Source organism: Zingiber officinale, chromosome 3B (assembly GCF_018446385.1).
Source record: "Zingiber officinale cultivar Zhangliang chromosome 3B, Zo_v1.1, whole genome shotgun sequence".
NCBI classification, from domain to species: domain Eukaryota; kingdom Viridiplantae; phylum Streptophyta; class Magnoliopsida; order Zingiberales; family Zingiberaceae; genus Zingiber; species Zingiber officinale.
The window spans coordinates 22,089,040-22,107,400 of record NC_055991.1 but is presented as its reverse complement, the minus strand read 5'-3'; positions in this window follow the sequence as shown (position 1 = coordinate 22,107,400).

Genomic DNA, 18,361 nt, shown 5'->3' with positions numbered 1-18,361 from the left:
ATAAGTAATGAGCAGTATCTAGCAACACATCATTACTACCCAAGTTACAAGAATGTTGAGATCCAACATCACCTTGTGACTACTAATTGTGACTCTTCATAATATATGACAAGTGTCCTTCTATCCTTGACATATAGATTGATCAATTTGAGGCATAGACCATGTCATCCTCTAATCAATCTAAATCTTGAACTCCAAGTAGACTCACTCTAATCAAATGAGCTCAATATCTCATATTGACTCACTTGGGCATGGTCATGCACTTAGTGATCTCACTCTATCAAGAATACCGATGTAACTCCCGTTATATAGGAGGGATAGATCCTATCTACATTACTCACATCTCTCCGCATAATTTGTTACATACCTAGTAATCGCCTTTATAGTCCACCCAGTTACGGGTGACGTTTGATGAAGCCAAAGTATGCAACTCCTTATGTAGGGAACGATGGTGACTTCAGGTCCAAGGACTAATAGTCATACTAATAGCTACATGAGAAAGCATATGACACTCATATAATGATCCATGATACTTTCTCATAGTGGGTCATTCAGTATACATTCTCCAATGCATACCCATGTGTCAACTTGATATCTCTATATCCATGACTTATGAGATCAAGTTATCGAGTTGACCTACATGCTAGTCTCAACGCATTAACATTGTCCCTGAATGTTAATACTTGACTAAGAATGATTAAGAGTAGTGTTCTCTATATCATCTCACTATCGATTCAACCAATCAATTGATATAGATAGGAACCTTCTACTCAAGGATGCTATTATACTTAGTTATTTAACACTAATACAAGTAAGTATAATAACAAAAACAAATGCCTTTATATACATAGGAATATGATACAATGAGTCCATACAACAATCATCATATGATTGACTCTAGGGCTCTAACTAACAGTTGCCACATTTTTTCTTGAAAATCTTCTTAACTTCTAATTCATAGGTAGATCCCAATTATATGTCCGCTGAATAGAAAATAAAACAATTGAGTATATATATTTAATTTTATTTTAGATATAAAATGAATCATTTATACCTTAAACTCACTCCACCATAACTCTTTCATTGATGATGGAGTGCTTGAATAAGACATTGAATGCCCCTCATCCAATGATTATTCACGATTCGATTAATTTGTGAATAATACATACCAAATTTTTAAACCTATGGTGAATGGTGAATATTAAATACAATAGTAACAAGAAAAGTCTAAAAATATAAGATAGGGGTAACCATATTTTTAAGATCCCTAAACTAGCAATTATAATTGACCATGTCTTGTAACTACTACAATCCAATCCAATCCAATGGTTAAATAGTCTAATTATTGAATATATTAAACACATAAAGAGTATCATTGGATGCTAATTAAAGATTATTAAGAGTTTTTCATAAATGAGAAAATGAATAATGATCATATACTAATCTAGAGCTTTTCATTATTGAGAATAAAGTTGCCTAATTTAAAATAAAGTAGCACATCAAAATATTTTTAGAGCTTATTATAAAATGAGAGGATGAATACAGATAAAATAAAGTAATCTCATGATCTAGTTGAAAATAAAGTAACTCAATTATACTATTAGAGCATGGAATAAACTAAGTGATGCATATTAGAACTCAATTCTCTAAAATAAAATAAACTTGATAAAAGTTGACAATTGAAGTGACCAAACCAAGTTTTAATCCTACTTTGCAATAATACTTGGTAAAAAAATTAAAATATTTTTTTATACTTACGAATCTCCGCAAGGGACTATAAATTCTCGAACATCTTGGACCTCAGAAAATGAGTATCTGGTAGGAACTGAATTTGCCAATTGGTGCAGTGAAGGTACTGGCAAAGGCGAATGTGATGGTCCTGCTTGTACTGGCTTAGGAGAATGTGATGATCATGCCTGTACTGGTGAAGGTGAATGTGATAGTCCTGTAGCTAATCAGGGACGGTCGTAGGTACACTATTAGGTGCTATATGGCCATGCGAACTCCGTCTACCTCCACCCCGTCTAAACATATTCTGAAAAATTCAAAAATAGGATAAAGTTAAAAATATAATAATGCATAATAAATAACATGAAAAAAAACTTATCATATTTGTTAAGTGAGAGTGTGTGAGAATCTTGCCATGATAGATATCACTTCTAATGACCTATAATATATAGCAAGAAACACAGAGTATTAATAGATAATATATTTAAGTTTATGAATGAGATAATAGATATACAAACAATTAAGCTATGATTTTTCTAAATTTATAGATTAAAACAAAATTTACTCAAAACAAAAAAAATAGTACCTTAAATGAAAATTAAAGATCATAATTTTTTTTATATTAAGATAATAATACTTACCCATCATCAACAATCGAAGTCCTCATTGTCATTGTCATTGTCATCCTCATCCACGTTGTCATCCTCCTCATCGCCCTCATCATCGTCGTCGTCGTCGTCGTCCTCCTCCTCCTCCTCTTCATCATCATCATCATAAATTTCATTTGCATCCACGTTTATCATTACTCCGTTGGGATCTCGTGATGTTGGAATAATATATTCCTTGGCCTGAAATGTATTCGTAACTTTCTCTTACTCATATGAAATGTCTTCCCAATGTGCTTCAATTTTTTTTAATGCTTTCATTTTACAAACAACCCACCAATCAATTTTGTCACATTTCAAATTAGAATATGAAGCATAGAATACTTGAATTGCTTGTTGTGTCAACACAAATGGTTCATATTTCTTATACAATATCTTATGATTTATTTCAACCAAATTATACCGTAGATGCACCTTCATCCCTTTGACAGAGTCAAACTAGTGACACATAAATAATATAACTCGCATTTTTGGCGTAGGATATTCTACCTCTATAATTTCATCTAGAAATTCATAAAAATCATTGCTTGCATCTCCATTATTAGATGATTGAACACAAACCCCACTATTCATTGTACTCTTCCTCATTCCATACCCTTGAGTATAAAAATTATAACCATTTATAAAATAAGTTGGCCAAGTGCGTACCAATGCTTTTGGACCCCATGAAAGATGGAATAACATTTCTTTTTCAATGTGAGCTCGATTATCATGAACCTAAAGTCAAATACGGTTATTGTTAAAAGAATGCATATGTATTAACCAAATTTAAATTATTTACTTATATATGATTTGAACCATTGTGCAAATTCTTTTTTGCACAAGCGATTAAACTCATATGTCGACAATTCAGAATATAAGTTTTCAAAAATCCTACCATAAAAAATAAATTATAACACTAAAAGTTAAGACATAAAAAATATAATTAAAAAATAAAAAAGATATACTTACTCATAATATGACGATACTTTTGGATAATTCAATAAAATATATATATGGGATGCCCGCCATTCTTGACCAGTTAAGTATCTCTACTTACACGTGGAACCGCCACATTAGCAGCCCCTAGAGCTAGTCCCACGAATATGGAGGGAGGTAAATGTAGGTACACACCTGAAAGTGCATGGCTGAGACGCTAACCCCAGGTAATGACACCCCGAGGATAGAACGCTGGACCTCTTGGCTACGAAACCATGCACCCTTAGCTGTGCTACGCCCTGGGAACAAGTATCTCTACTTACATGGTCCACTTGGTTGACCAACGTAGTTAAAAATTAAGAATGAGTTCAAATTGGGATCAATATGACTCTCATTATTTCTTCCTAGTCTTCTCCTTTTGCTCTAAACTTCAAACTCAAAATAATATGATGCAAAAGTTGTTACTTCCTCCACAATATATGCATTAACAACATATGCTTCAATTTGTGTTTTTTTTTTTTTTACCTTTTTGTTCAAATGAAATAGGAATATGATGGTAATAAAATAAATTTATTAGATATTAATATATAATAAATAGTGTGAAATTTTTATGGATTTAGCTTTTCGAAGTATAAAAGAAAAAACTTTTACCTTTCAAATGGATACATCCATCGAAAATGAATAGGTCCTCCCACTCTAGCCTCGTATGATAAGTAAATCAAAAGATGTTCCATAGAATCAAAAAATGAGGGTGGAAATATCCTTTCCAAATTACACAAAATGATTGGAATGTCTCTTTCTAACTTCTCCATGTGTGAATGTCTCAAAACTGTGGAGTAAATATCATGTAGAAAAATGTTTAACTCTGTAATGGCACTCCATATAAAATTTAGTAAGAGTTCTTTAAAAGTAATAGGAATGAGTTTTTGCATGATTATATGACAGTATGACTTTTCAAACTAATCAATTTGCATTTCTTCATATCGACACATCTTCCAAGATTAGAGGCATACCCATCTGTAAATTTTAATAATTTCAACCATTCACAAATAATATGTCTCTAATCCTTATTCAATATATAAACTACCTTTGTCTTTGGTCCTCTATTATTTTCATCGACATCAAGAGTGGAACTTTTACAAAGGAGTCACATATCTTTTCTTGCATTCAGGTTATCTTTGAGTTTTCCATGTATTTATCAGATTATCGAAAACATTCTTCTCAATATGCATTACATCCAAATTATGATGAATCAAATAACTAAACCAATATGATAAATCCCAAAATATACTCCATTTAGTCCATTTATGTGTACTTCCATATTCATATGTTATACCATGTGGGTCTTCAATAATAGATGAAAAGTTAACCACTCGCCACCAAATCTGTTCACCAGCTAATCTCAATGGTAGAGGGGTTTTTACAATTCTATTCTTAGTGAATTCATCTTTATTTCTTTTGAAAATATGATTTAATGGTAAAAATTATCTATGACAATCAAAATAACTCACCTTCTTCCCATGCTTCAATTTGATTGACTTTGATTTCACCATATATATGTTGGGCACCCTAAAATTTCAGTGGTACTCCAACCAGATAGCATATCATAAGACAAAAAGTCATTTATGGTCCAAAGAAAAGCAGCCTTCATTACAAACATCTAATTAGTTTGAACATCGTATGTAGAAAAACTTTCATCCTATAATTGTTTTAGTTTTGCAATCAGTGGTTGCATATAAACATCTATTAGCTTTTTAAGATTTCACGGGTCAAGCACAACCAAAGTTAAAAATATATATGGTGTTTTCATGCACATCCTAAGTGGAAGATTATACAGAGTTACAATAACTAGCCAATATGAATAATTTCTTCCTGATTTGCCAAACAGAGCAAAACCATCAACACACATACCTAATCTAATGTTTCAAATCTCCTTTGCAAATTTTGGATATGTTCTATCAAAAACTTTTCTATGCCTTTGCATCTGATGGATGACACATTAGCCCCTCTCCTATTTGATGATTTGCATGTCAAGTCATGTGTTCAACAATTGCCTTTGATGCATAAAACCTTTATAACCTAGGAGTTAAAGGTAAATAAAATATCTAACTGCATGATTTATGTCACTGTTGATTCCTTCCGGTGATCTTGTACCTAGCTTGATTATAAAATTTACAAACATCTACATTTGCATCATCTCCCCAATATAGCATACAATCATCTCTGCAAACATCAATTCTTTCCATCGGAAGACCTAATTCTGTCACCAATTTTTCCATACTATAAAAATCAAGAGGCAATATATGATCACATGGCAATGCCTCTTCAAGAGCTTGAAAAAATCATTAAAATAATCTTGTGATACATTATGCTCTCCTTTACATCCAATAATCTCGCAGTGAGAGATAATTTAGTGTAAGTGTCCCAACCAGCCCATAATATTTCATCAGTAGCACTCAACACTTCTTGAGATTTAAGATATGTTTCATCAACACCTGGTACTTCTACCGCTTCCAAGGGTGATGTATAAGTAGTATATATTTGTTCAACTGTTGGAGGATAACTAGAACTTGTACCACGCGTGTCGGGATTGAAATTCTGACTCGCTGCATCAAATATCATCCTCTGGTATCGATTTAATTGATTATAACAACTCTAATCACCACGAACTGAGACTTGTATGTTTCGTTCATAATCCTCATCAGATACAAATGATTCACCATGAGCTGTTCAATTATAGTAATTGGGAGTAAAATTAAATCTACAAAGATGTTCTTTAACTTTATCGGAGGAGTATTTTATTTGCCATTGTGACACTTTCTACATGGACACTTTAACTTATTACCATCCATATACTCAACTTAACAAGATGAAAAATTAAAAAATTACCTCAAGCTAGTGATAAACTCATCAGTTAAACTCCAACAATCAAGCAAATTCTTGTTATACATCCAACTATTTTCATTCTACATTTTTTTTGTTTCCAATAAATTACATTAATAAAAACTCCTAGATAATACACTAATGGTCAATATGTACCAAGTACACATACAGATGAAAATAAATAACATGAAATAGTATATTAATTCTATCATTATTAATTAAAATCAAGGGTGTAAGTATACCAATAGAGGTCGACAAAGAAGTCGAGTATCTCTCAAACATGTCTAATATTGTAACGCCCGAAAATTCTCAAACTTGCATTAGAATTATTCTATGATTTTTCTGGAATTTTTAGATATTTTTCCGGAATTTTTCCGAGTAGCGGAAGTAGCAAAAATAATTAGAACCGCAAAATAGCTTAGGCGGGAATCAAACCCGAGACCTATGGTGTAAGGGATAATGCTAGTAACCAGTTGAACCCAGCAGAGCCGTGCTGAAAGAAGAGGGAATCAATTATATTTATAATTGATTTTTGGATGAATTAATTAGTAAATATAAATAAGGATTTAAGTGAGAAGTTTTAGATTATTTCTCACCGTAGTTTTTCCTCACCCGAAACCTAAAACCGCCGCACCTCTCTTCTTCTCCTCTTCCTCACACACGGCACACCAAGCCAAGGGTCAAGGGAACATCTTCCAGCGACGACTCCAACACGAAAAAGGTTCTTCTCCGCGAGAGGAACGCGAGGACGTAAGCGGTTCGTCGAACAGAGCAGTTTCCGGAAAACCTAGCGGATAGAATCGTAAGAAAACCTTGCGATTGAGGTAAGAAACCCCTCACCTGCAGTATAATTGCTCTCGCTTGTTAGTTTCGGCGTTAGTTCAGTAGTTTTATAGTTTTCAGTTATAAGGTGTGCTCTCAGTGCACACCAAGCATTCGGTAGAATGCCCAGTTCAGAAGGATGCACCAGTAGGCGTCCTAACAGCATGTAAAATGTATTAGAAACATTTTATTCAGTTTATTATCAGTTATTACAGCTATATGGATCAGATATCCATTGGGTGGGCTCCCACAGTAGCCTCTAGGTTCAGATAACCTAGAAAAGTAAAATAAAACAGTATTCAGTATTTTACTTTTATTCAGTTGGCAATGTATTTGGATCAGATATCCATGGGCTGGACTCCCACAGTCGTCCCTAGGTTCAGATAACCTAGTAATCCTGCTGGATTCGGAACTTGCAATCCCGGGTCTCATAGGGATGCACGCACAGTAAGTACAGTTGCCAGGGCCCCAACAGCATGTTTAGTATTTTCATCTATTATATGTATAGTTTTCAAATTTGAAACCAGTGATGAGAACACTAATTTAGCTTTCAGTTCAGTTCAGGTTCAGTTTACATGATTTGAGTTCATGTATAGATTTAGATATATGCATGACTAGTTCAGTTTCATGCTCAGTTTATAAGTATGTCATGTTCAGTTTAAAGCATGTTTAATTTATATGCTATGCCATGTTTCAGTTCCAGTTTATGCTTTTATATGTCATGCCATGTTGTCATGCTCAGCTCGGTTTTCAAATAGCATGTTTTAAAAGTCATGAAATGCATCGTTGCATGTTTTTGTGAGGTAGATGGTTTCTTACTAAGCTTAAAGCTTACAGATACTATTTTCCTTATACTGCAGATACAGGAAAAAGGAAAATGGATTAGCAGTGGAGGCTGGAGGTCAATGCAGATGAGGACGTGTGTGGAAGGAACTGGAATAAAAGACCCTCTGGGGATTTAACATTTACTTTAGCACTTTTCAGTTTATTAGTTTAGTTTCATGTTTTAAGCAATTAGAACTTTTAGAAATTCATACCTTCATGCACTTTAAGTTGTTAAAATGCCATGAACTAGTAAACCTTGCTTTAGCTTAAGTTTAGAATTGTTATCACATGTTGCTAGAATGTTTATTATGCATTAGATAGTGGTAGTGTGAGGTTTTGGCACGAATCAGTGCTGGAAATCAGAAATTCTGATTTCGTTTCAGACTATCAGAACCTGGATCGGTCAGCAGACCGATCCAATCGGTCAGCCGACCGATCCAGCATCGAACAGAAGGTATCCCAGCGTCTCCAGGTGCCTGGATCGGTCTGCAGACCGATCCAGACACACCTGGATCGGTCTGGCCGATCGATCCAGCCTCTGCTGGATCGGTCCGCAGACCGATCCAGCAGGGCACAAAAGCAGGGCAAGCTTGATCGATCCGTGGATCGAACATCAGCTAGCTGGGAAGTTAGATTCAAGTTCTAGCTCAGATGGGAGGTCAAGTATCCTCCTTAGCACATATACCCCAACCGGAAAGGTCTTGAACCCTTCCTTATAACAGCAGGGGTGTGCCAGTTGTCAGTTTAATGGAGTCAACTAGTGAAATTTTATTTTACCCAGTTTCCGCACAGTAGCATCAGTAGTTAATGTAGTGATCCAGCTCACAGCTTAGTACCTAGGAGTTGGGTCGTTACAGAGTGGTATCAGAGCAAGTTCCATACTTCCTACACACACATCAGCATTGTGCCTACAGCTTCCAAGTAAGAACATCTCTCACTCAGTTTGTTTTCAGCTTTCATATCAGTTATATGTGCTTTCATGTTTGCTCTCATGTTGGTAGTTAATTAATTCATGTTTACAGTGATAGTATTTAACATGTTACCAGTAGTTAACTATAACATGATAGCCTAGTTATATATATGTGTTCTCTGCTATTTAGAAAATGGTACGAGGACGTCCAGCTAAGAAAGCATCAGCGGCTGAGCCCCAGCATTTACCGCACTAGTGGCTCAGATTCAGCAGCAGTTAGCTGAACAGCAGCAGGAGATAGCCTCCTTAAAGGCTAACCAGCAGACTACTCCCCAGTCACTCCAGTACTGAACCTCACGACTCCGGTAATCACAGAGGTTGTACCAGCTCAGCCTGCAGTACCAGTCCCAGTGGCCAGAGAAGCTTACCTTATCCAGTGGCAGAGAATTAAGCCCGAGAACTTCTCGTGCACCGGTGAACCATGGGATGCTCGGGCATGGTTTAAAACCCTGGAAAGCACGATGGAGCTTCTAGACGCGCCGAGCACGAAAGGTGAAGTGTGCCTCCTTACATTTGAGATGCACGATGTGGTGGAGCGGATTAAACCGGTGGCGAAACCGGATGACATGGGCCAACTTCGAGAAAGAATTCTTCGAGGAATTCTTTCACATGCAAGTCATGAACCGACACTATGACGAGTTTACTGAATTTCGTTAGGGCAACCTATCGGTTCGGAGGCCGTGAAGAAATTCAACGGGTTGGCTCGTCTGAACTAGTCAGCTCAGAGAAGGAACGAGTACGCTGATGTCAAGATGCTCGGACCGGAGATCGCGATGAATGTGGCTGGTGGCGTTCATAGGCCACAAACCACGAGGAGCTAGTGAGTAGTGCTCGATCACCGAGCACTATCGGCCTGACAGATCACCCCAGTGTTTCCTGAGCCCAAGGACAAGTGGCTCGGTACTCAGCAGAAACAACAGGGACATAGCTTCAACTGAAAGGGAAACGTAAGGCAAGCGGTGACCCAAAGGAGGACCACCGAAAACATTCCAGACATCCCAAGTGTGCTACTTGTGGGAAACATCATTCGTGAGTTTGCCGCAAGGGTACGCGAGGTTGTTTTGAATGTGGATGGGAAGGGCACATGGCTAAACAAAGGTGCGAACAAGAACGACCTTCCTCGGCCTTAGCCGATATGGAGCTCGGCCAGCTACATCGATGTATCTTGCCTTAGATGGTCCTGAGATCGTCGGCGATTAGAAGCCCCACGGCTATCCCGAATGCCGGATTTTCTCACCGACGAGAGGACGTAGCAAATGCCTCGGCAGTTGTCACAGGTCGATCGATATTTTACGAGATAATGCAACTGTCTTATTCGACACTCGGGCAACCCACTCTTATGTATCCAGGGCATTGCCGAGAAATTAGCAACACCTCCGAGTTACTCAATTTCTGACAACACTACCCTCGGGAGACATTATGACATCTACGCACTGGCTCAGAGCAGTGTCAGTCACAGAGAACTTTTGGTGATCTGATAGTGCTAGAAATGACTGACTACGATGTCATCTTTGGAATGGATTTTCTGATCAGATACGGCGCTTCTATAGAGTGTCGTAAACAGAAGGTCATATTCCAACCTGAAGCAGGAGTACAGTTTGAGTTCATAGGAAAACCAAAGAGAACAGCTAGGAAGTTTCTCTCAGCATTGAAAGCACAGCAGCTATTGGATTCAGGATGCATGGGATTTTTAGCAAATGTAGTCAACACCAGCCAGGACAAGAACCAACAGCTATCAGAGGTTCGAGTCGTTTGTGACTACCCAGTAGTCTTCCCTGAAGAGTTACCAGGCTTAGCACCAGACAGGGAGATTGAATTTGAGATAGAGCTCATTCCCGGCACAAATCCAATTTCCAAGGCACCGTACCACATGGCTCCAGCAGAACTGAAGGAACTTCAGGAGCAATTACAGGAGCTTCTTGACAAGGGTTTCATACGCCCTAGTCACTCACCATGGGGAGCACCTGTGTTATTCGTGAAGAAGAAGGATGGAAGCATGCGCCTATGCATAGACTACCGTGCCTTGAACCAGGTCACAATTAAAAAGCAGTACCCTCTCCCGGGATAGATGACTGTTTGACCAACTAAAGGAGCCACGGTGTTCTCTAAAATTGACCTCGGATCGGGATATCACCGGGTTAGAGTCAAGAAAGGTGATATACCTAAAACAACTTTCGGGACCGAATACGGACATTATGAGTTCGTAGTCATGCCTTCGGCGTAACAAATGCTCCGGCTACTTTCATGGACCTCATGAGCGAGTATTCAGAGAATACTTAGACAAGTTTGTCATCGTGTTCATCGATGACATTCTTATCTATTCGTGCACTCGGGAGGACCATGCGAGCATCGAAGACAGTTTTGCAGAAACCAGCTGTACGCCAAATTCACGAAATGTGAATTTTGGCTAGACCAGTAGCCTTTCTAGGTCACATCATCTCCAAGGATGGTGTTATGGTAGATCCCAGCAAGATAGAAGTAAGTAACTGGAAGAGACCGAGGAACGCCAGTGAAATCAGTTTCCGGATTAGCGGGCTACTATAGGAAATTCGTAGAGGACTTCTCCGGATAGCCTCCCCACTGGACAGCTCTCACCGGGAAGAACAAGAAATTTCGGTGGACAGAGGACTGTTCAGCGAACTAAAACGGAGATTGACCGGTGCTCTATTTTAGCTATACCGAAAACATGACGACATCTACGGTGGCGCCCTAAATTGGGATTAGGAGCGATCGATGCGGCGAGGCAAGGTGATCGCCTATGCCTCCAGACAACTCAAGGATTATGAGAGGAACTATCCTACTCACGACCTTGAGCTTGCAGCAGTGGTGTTCGCTCTCAAGATTTGGAGACATTATTTGTACGGAGCTCAGTGCAGAGTGTTACAGATCATCAAAGTCTGAAGTATTTCTTTACTCAGAAGGATCTGAATATGCGACAGCACAGATGGTTAGAGCTGGTCAAAGATTATCACATAGATATCCTCTACCATCCAGGGAAAGCTAATAAGGTAGCAGACGCACTCAGCAGGAAGTCCAGTGCTACCTTATTATCTTTAGCAGCTATGTCACCACCCCTAAGGAAGGAGATTACAGCTTTTAGTCTCGAGCTTATAGTCGGGCAGCTTTCCGCTATGTCCTTAGCATCTACCTTGCTTGATGATATCCAGACAGCTCAGGAGCAGGATCCGAAATCAAGCAAGGGTTAGCAGAATCAGAAAGTGGAGAGTTCAGAGTGTCCGCCAGTGGGGTAGTGTACTGTGGTGACAGACTTTGTGTTCCAGATCAAGAGGAACTACGAAAACAGATTATAGACGAGGCTCACAGGACTTCCTATGCGATGCATCCTGGTTCCACCAAAATGTATCAGGATCTAAAGAAACGCTTTTGGTGGCCTGGGATGAAGCGAGATATCGCCAGATACGTCAGCATCTGTCTAACCTGTCAGAGGGTTAAGGCAGAACATCAGCGACCAGAAGGAGTTCTGCAGCCGATCCAGATTCCAGAATGGAAGTGGGAGGATATCTCTATGGACTTCATAGTGGGATTACCCAGAACCACGAATGGTTTCGATGCTATCTAGGTAATAGTCGACAGGTTGACTAAATCAGCCCACTTCTTAGCTATCAGAATATCCTATTCCATGGAGCAGCTAGCTCAATTGTATCTCAATGAGATTGTCAGGCTGCATGGAGTCTCACGAACCATTATATCAGACAGAGACAGTAGATTTACATCACACTTCTGGAAGTGTGTACAGACAGCTATGGGCACCCAGTTAAAATTCAGCACAGCCTTCCATCCTCAGACAGATGGTCAGACGGAGCGAGTAAATCAGGTACTCGAAGATATGCTCCGGGCTTGTGCCCTAGATTTCAAGGGAAGTTGGTGCAAATATCTGAGTCTAGCAGAATTTGCATACAACAACAGTTATCAGGCCACTATCGGCATGGCACCTTATGAGGCACTCTATGGGCGGAGGTGCAGATCACCAATCTGCTGGTATGAGAGTGGTGAACAGAAGGAACTAGAGCTTCAGACAGATCTAGTAGCAGATACCACAGCAGCCATACAGCAGATTCGCCAGAGGATAGAGACAGCACAGAGCCGTCAGAAGAGCTATGCCGATACACGACGCAGACCCCTAGAGTTTTCAGTTGGGGATACAGTTTTCCTCAGAGTAGCTCCCATGAAGGGAGTCATGCGTTTTGGGAAGAAGGGCAAGTTAGCTCCCAGATATGTGGGACCATACCTTATCACGAAGAGAGTGGGCAAGGTAGCATATGAGCTAGAGCTACCTCAGGAGATGTCAGCTGTCCACAACGTATTTCATGTCTCCATGCTGAAGAAGCATATTCCAGACGCCACCCAGGTGATTGAGCCCCAGTTGGTACAGGTCCGTGATGATCTCAGCTATGACAGTCGGCCTATTCAGATAATAGACCGAGCAGTAAAGAAATTACGGAACAAGGAAGTACCATTAGTCAAAGTCAGCTGGCAAAATCACACAGCAGCAGAGGCGACTTGGGAGACAGAGGACAGAAGTACCCAGAATTGTTTTAAGTTCGGGGACGAACTTTTTATAAGGTATGGGGGATTGTAACGCCCGAAAATTCTCAAACTTGCATTAGAATTATTCTATGATTTTTCTGGAATTTTTAGATATTTTTTCGGAATTTTTCCGAGTAGCGGAAGTAGCAAAAATAATTAGAACCGCAAAATAGCTTAGGCGGGAATCGAACCCGAGACCTATGGTGTAAGGGATAATGCTAGTAACCAGTTGAACCCAGCAGGGCCGTGCTGAAAGAAGAGGGAATCAATTATATTTATAATTGATTTTTGGATGAATTAATTAGTAAATATAAATAAGGATTTAAGTGAGAAGTTTTAGATTATTTCTCACCGTAGTTTTTCCTCACCCGAAACCTAAAACCGCCGCACCTCTCTTCTTCTCCTCTTCCTCACGCACGGCACACCAAGCCAAGGGGCAAGGGAACATCTTCCAGCGACGACTCCAACACGAAAAAGGTTCTTCTCCGCGAGAGGAACGCGAGGACGTAAGCGGTTCGTCGAACGGAGCAGTTTCCGGAAAACATAGCGGATAGAATCGTAAGAAAACCTTGCGATTGAGGTAAGAAACCCCTCACCTGCAGTATAATTGCTCTCGCTTGTTAGTTTTGGGCGTTAGTTCAGTAGTTCTACAGTTTTCAGTTTTAGGGTGTGCTTGTAGTGCACACCAAGTATTCGGTAGAATGCCCAGTTCAGAAGGATGCACCAGTAGGCGTCCTAACAGCATGTAAAATGTATTAGAAACATTTTATTCAGTTTATTATCAGTTATTACAGCTATATGGATCAGATATCCATTGGGTGGGCTCCCACAGTAGCCTCTAGGTTCAGATAACCTAGAACAGCGAAGTAAAATAAAACAGTATTCAGTATTTTACTTTTATTCAGTTGGTAATGTATTTGGATCAGATATCCATGGGCTGGACTCCCACAGTCGTCCCTAGGTTCAGATAACCTAGTAACCCTATTGGATTCGAACTTGCAATCCGGGTCTCGAGGGATCTTGCAAGATAAATCTGATTGCCCCAACAAAGATGTTTAGTATTTTCATCTATTATATGTATAGTTTTCAAATTTGAAACCAGTGATGAGAACACTAATTTAGCTTTCAGTTCAGTTCAGGTTCAGTTTACATGATTTGAGTTCATGTACAGATTTAGATATATGCATGACTAGTTCAGTTTCATGCTCAGTTTATAAGTATGTCATGTTCAGTTTAAAGCATGTTTAATTTATATGCTATGCCATGTTTCAGTTCCAGTTTATGCTTTTATATGTCATGCCATGTTGTCATGCTCAGCTCGGTTTTCAAATAGCATGTTTTAAAAGTCATGAAATGCATCGTTGCATGTTTTTGTGAGGTAGATGGTTTCTTACTAAGCTTAAAGCTTACAGATACTATTTTCCTTATACTGCAGATACAGGAAAAAGGAAAATGGATTAGCAGTGGAGGCTGGAGGTCAATGCAGATGAGGATATGTGTGGAAGGAACTGGAATAAAAGACCCTCTGGGGATTTAGCATTTACTTTAGCACTTTTCAGTTTATTAGTTTAGTTTCATGTTTTAAGCAATTAGAACTTTTAGAAATTCATACCTTCATGCACTTTAAGTTGTTAAAATGCCATGAACTAGTAAACCTTGCTTTAGCTTAAGTTTAGAATTGTTATCACATGTTGCTAGAATGTTTATTATGCATTAGATAGTGGTAGTGTGAGGTTTTGGCACGAATCAGTGCTGGAAATCAGAAATTCTGATTTCGTTTCAGACTATCAGAACCTGGATACAGTAGCCTACTGTATCTCCCTGGATCGGTCAGCCGACCGATCCAGCATCGAACAGAAGGTATCCCAGCGTCTCCAGGTGCCTGGATCGGTCTGCAGACCGATCCAGACACACCTGGATCGGTCTGGCCGACCGATCCAGCAGGGCACAGAAGCAGGGCAAGCTTGATCGATCCGTGGATCGAATAGCAGCTAGCTGGGAAGTTAGATTCGAGTTCTAGCTCAGATGGGAGGTCAAGTATCCTCCTTAGCACATATACCCCAACCGGAAAGGTCTTGAACCCTTCCTTATAACAGCAGGGGTGTGCCAGTTGTCAGTTTAATGGAGTCAACTAGTGAAATTTTATTTTACCCAGTTTCCGCACAGTAGCATCAGTAGTTAATGTAGTAATCCGGCTCACAGCTTAGTACCTAGGAGTTGGGTCGTTACAAATATAGACCTACAAAAATAATATTATGCAGTCAATTATACAGGTCGAGACACACAAATAAGCTTGCGACAAATTAAACTAGATTACAAGGTTGGGTTCAGCCAACAAGTTTCGGTCGGTTTGGCCATGCCAAGGGTGACAACGATCGGGCAAGGGCGGCCAGGCAGGGGCAGCCGCGGCTGGTCAGGGGCAGCCGCAATCAAGTAAGGGTAGGTGCGGCCAGCTAGGAGTAGGCATGGCAGGCCAGGTGTAGGCGCGATGGGCCAGGGCTAGCCGCGAGTTCCCGCGGCAGGCCAGTGCCAACCGTGGGCTCTAGCAGCCAGCCAATGACATCCATCGCTGGTCGAGTGCTGGCAAACTCATCAGAGTTCAAAGATAGGATTAAAGACATTACCTTGCCAAAAATCGCCACAAAGAAATCTCCTACACGCGCCGTCGTCGCCAAGTGAAACTAGGGCAAAGCGCCAACGGGATCGAGTGGGTTAACAACTTAGGGTTTTTTTGCAACAAAATTAAATTATTTAATAAATTTGTCGCAAGTCTGCGACAAATCCAAAAATTCATCACAAAATTTTATTTTATTTTTTAAAAACAAACTTTTCGAAGCTAGTTGAGGTACTTAGAGAGCTTCTATAAATCCCCTAATTTTATAAATCTACTCAAATACTAATTTCTCCCACCTGTTAATTTTTTGACGTGAAGGTGTCTAAAAAATATTAATTGCTTTTAGAAAATCACTAATCTCAATATATTGGGTAAATTTAATATTTGAGTGCATCTATATGATTAGGAGATTTATAAAAATATATAGGAACTAATTTTATCTCATTCCAAGCTCTCTAGATACCTCAACTATCTTTGGATATTTTAAAATAAGTGTAACTAGTTAAATCAATAACTTCTTATAGAAATTTTACTAAATCTTAAGTGCACGTAATTGATTTAGCAATGAAAGAAAAAATATATTTGGTCAAATTATTTTTTTAAGGGCATTAATATAATCAGGAGATTTATAGAAATCCAAAAGAACTGATTTCATATCATTTCGAATTCTTTAGGTACCTTAACCGACTTCAAAATTTTAAAAAAAAAATTAATGTTGTACGATGAATTTAGAATTCATCATTGATTTTTCAAATATTTTTATATATAATTTTAAACTTTTCAAAGCTGATTAAAGTACTTAGAGAGCTCGGAATGATATGAAACTAGTTCCTATAGGTTCCTATAAATCTCTTGATTTTATAAATCTCCTCAAATACTAATTTTACACAACTAGTGATTTTTTTTACCTGAATGCGTTTGAAAAATGTTAATTTCCTCAAAAAAATCACCGATCTCAATATATTAAGTAAAATTAATATTTGAGTGTATCTATATGATCAAGAGATTTATGTGAACTCATAGGAACTCATTTCATCTCATTCTAAGTCCTCTAGGTACCTCAACTAGTTTTGGATATTATAAAATAAGTGTAACCTGTTAAATCCATAGCTTCTTATAAAAATTTTACTAAGTCTTAACTGTATGTAATTGATTTAGCAATGGGAGAAAAAATATATTTGGCCAAATTATTTTTAAGGGATTTAATAAAATCAAGGGATTTATTGGAACCCATAGGAACTTATTTCAAGTCATTCTGAGCTCTCTAGGTACCTCAACCAGGTTCGGAAAATTTTTTTTTTTAAAAAAAAATCAACATTATGCGATGAATTTAGAATTCGTCATAGATTCTGCGACAAATTTCTAAATTCATCTTAGATTCTGCAAAGAATTTCTAAATTTGTCACAAATCTGAGACTAATTTAGAAATTCATCGCAAATTTATGAAATATTTTTATATATAAATTCAAACTTTTTGAAGACGATTTAGGTACTTAGAGAACTCAGAATAACATGAAATCAGTTTATGAATTCCTATAAATCCCCTAATTTTACAATCTACTCAAATACTAATTTTACCACCAGGTGATTTTTTTGACGTGAATGTGTCTGAAAAATATTAATTATCATAAAAAAAATCACTGATCTCAATATATTAGGTAAAATTAATATTTGAGTGCATTTATATAATCAGGAGATTTATAAAAACCCATATGGACTCATTTCATATCATTTTGAGTTCTCTAGGCATCTCAACCGGCTTTGGAAACTTTATTATTATTATTTTTTAAAAAATTAGCATTCTATGACAAATTTAGAATTCATCACAGATTATGTGACAAATTTTTAAATTTGTCGCAAATCTACAACAAATTTAGAAATTCATCGCAGATTTGGGAAATATTTCTATATATAACTTTAAACTTTTCAAAGCCGGTTGAGGTACTTAGAGAGCTCAGAATGATATGAAACCAATTCCTATGACTTCCTATAAATTACCTGATTTTATAAATCTCATTAAATACTAAATTTTCTCAACTTTTACATGATTTTTTTTATGTAAAGGTGCCCAAAAAATGTTAATTGCCTTCAAAAAATCATCAATCCCAATATATTAGGTAAAATTAATATTTGAGTGCATCTATATGATCAGAAAATTTATAAAAATACATAGGAACTAGTTTTATCTCATTTCGAGCTATCTAGATACCTCAACCAACTTTGGATATTTCAAAATAATTGTAACATGTTAAATTCATAACTTCTTATAAAAATTTTACTAAGTCTTAAGTGTACGTAATTGATTTAGCAATGGAAAAATAATATATTTGGTCAAATTATTTTTTTAAGGGCATTAATATAATCAAGGGATTTATAGAAATTCATAGG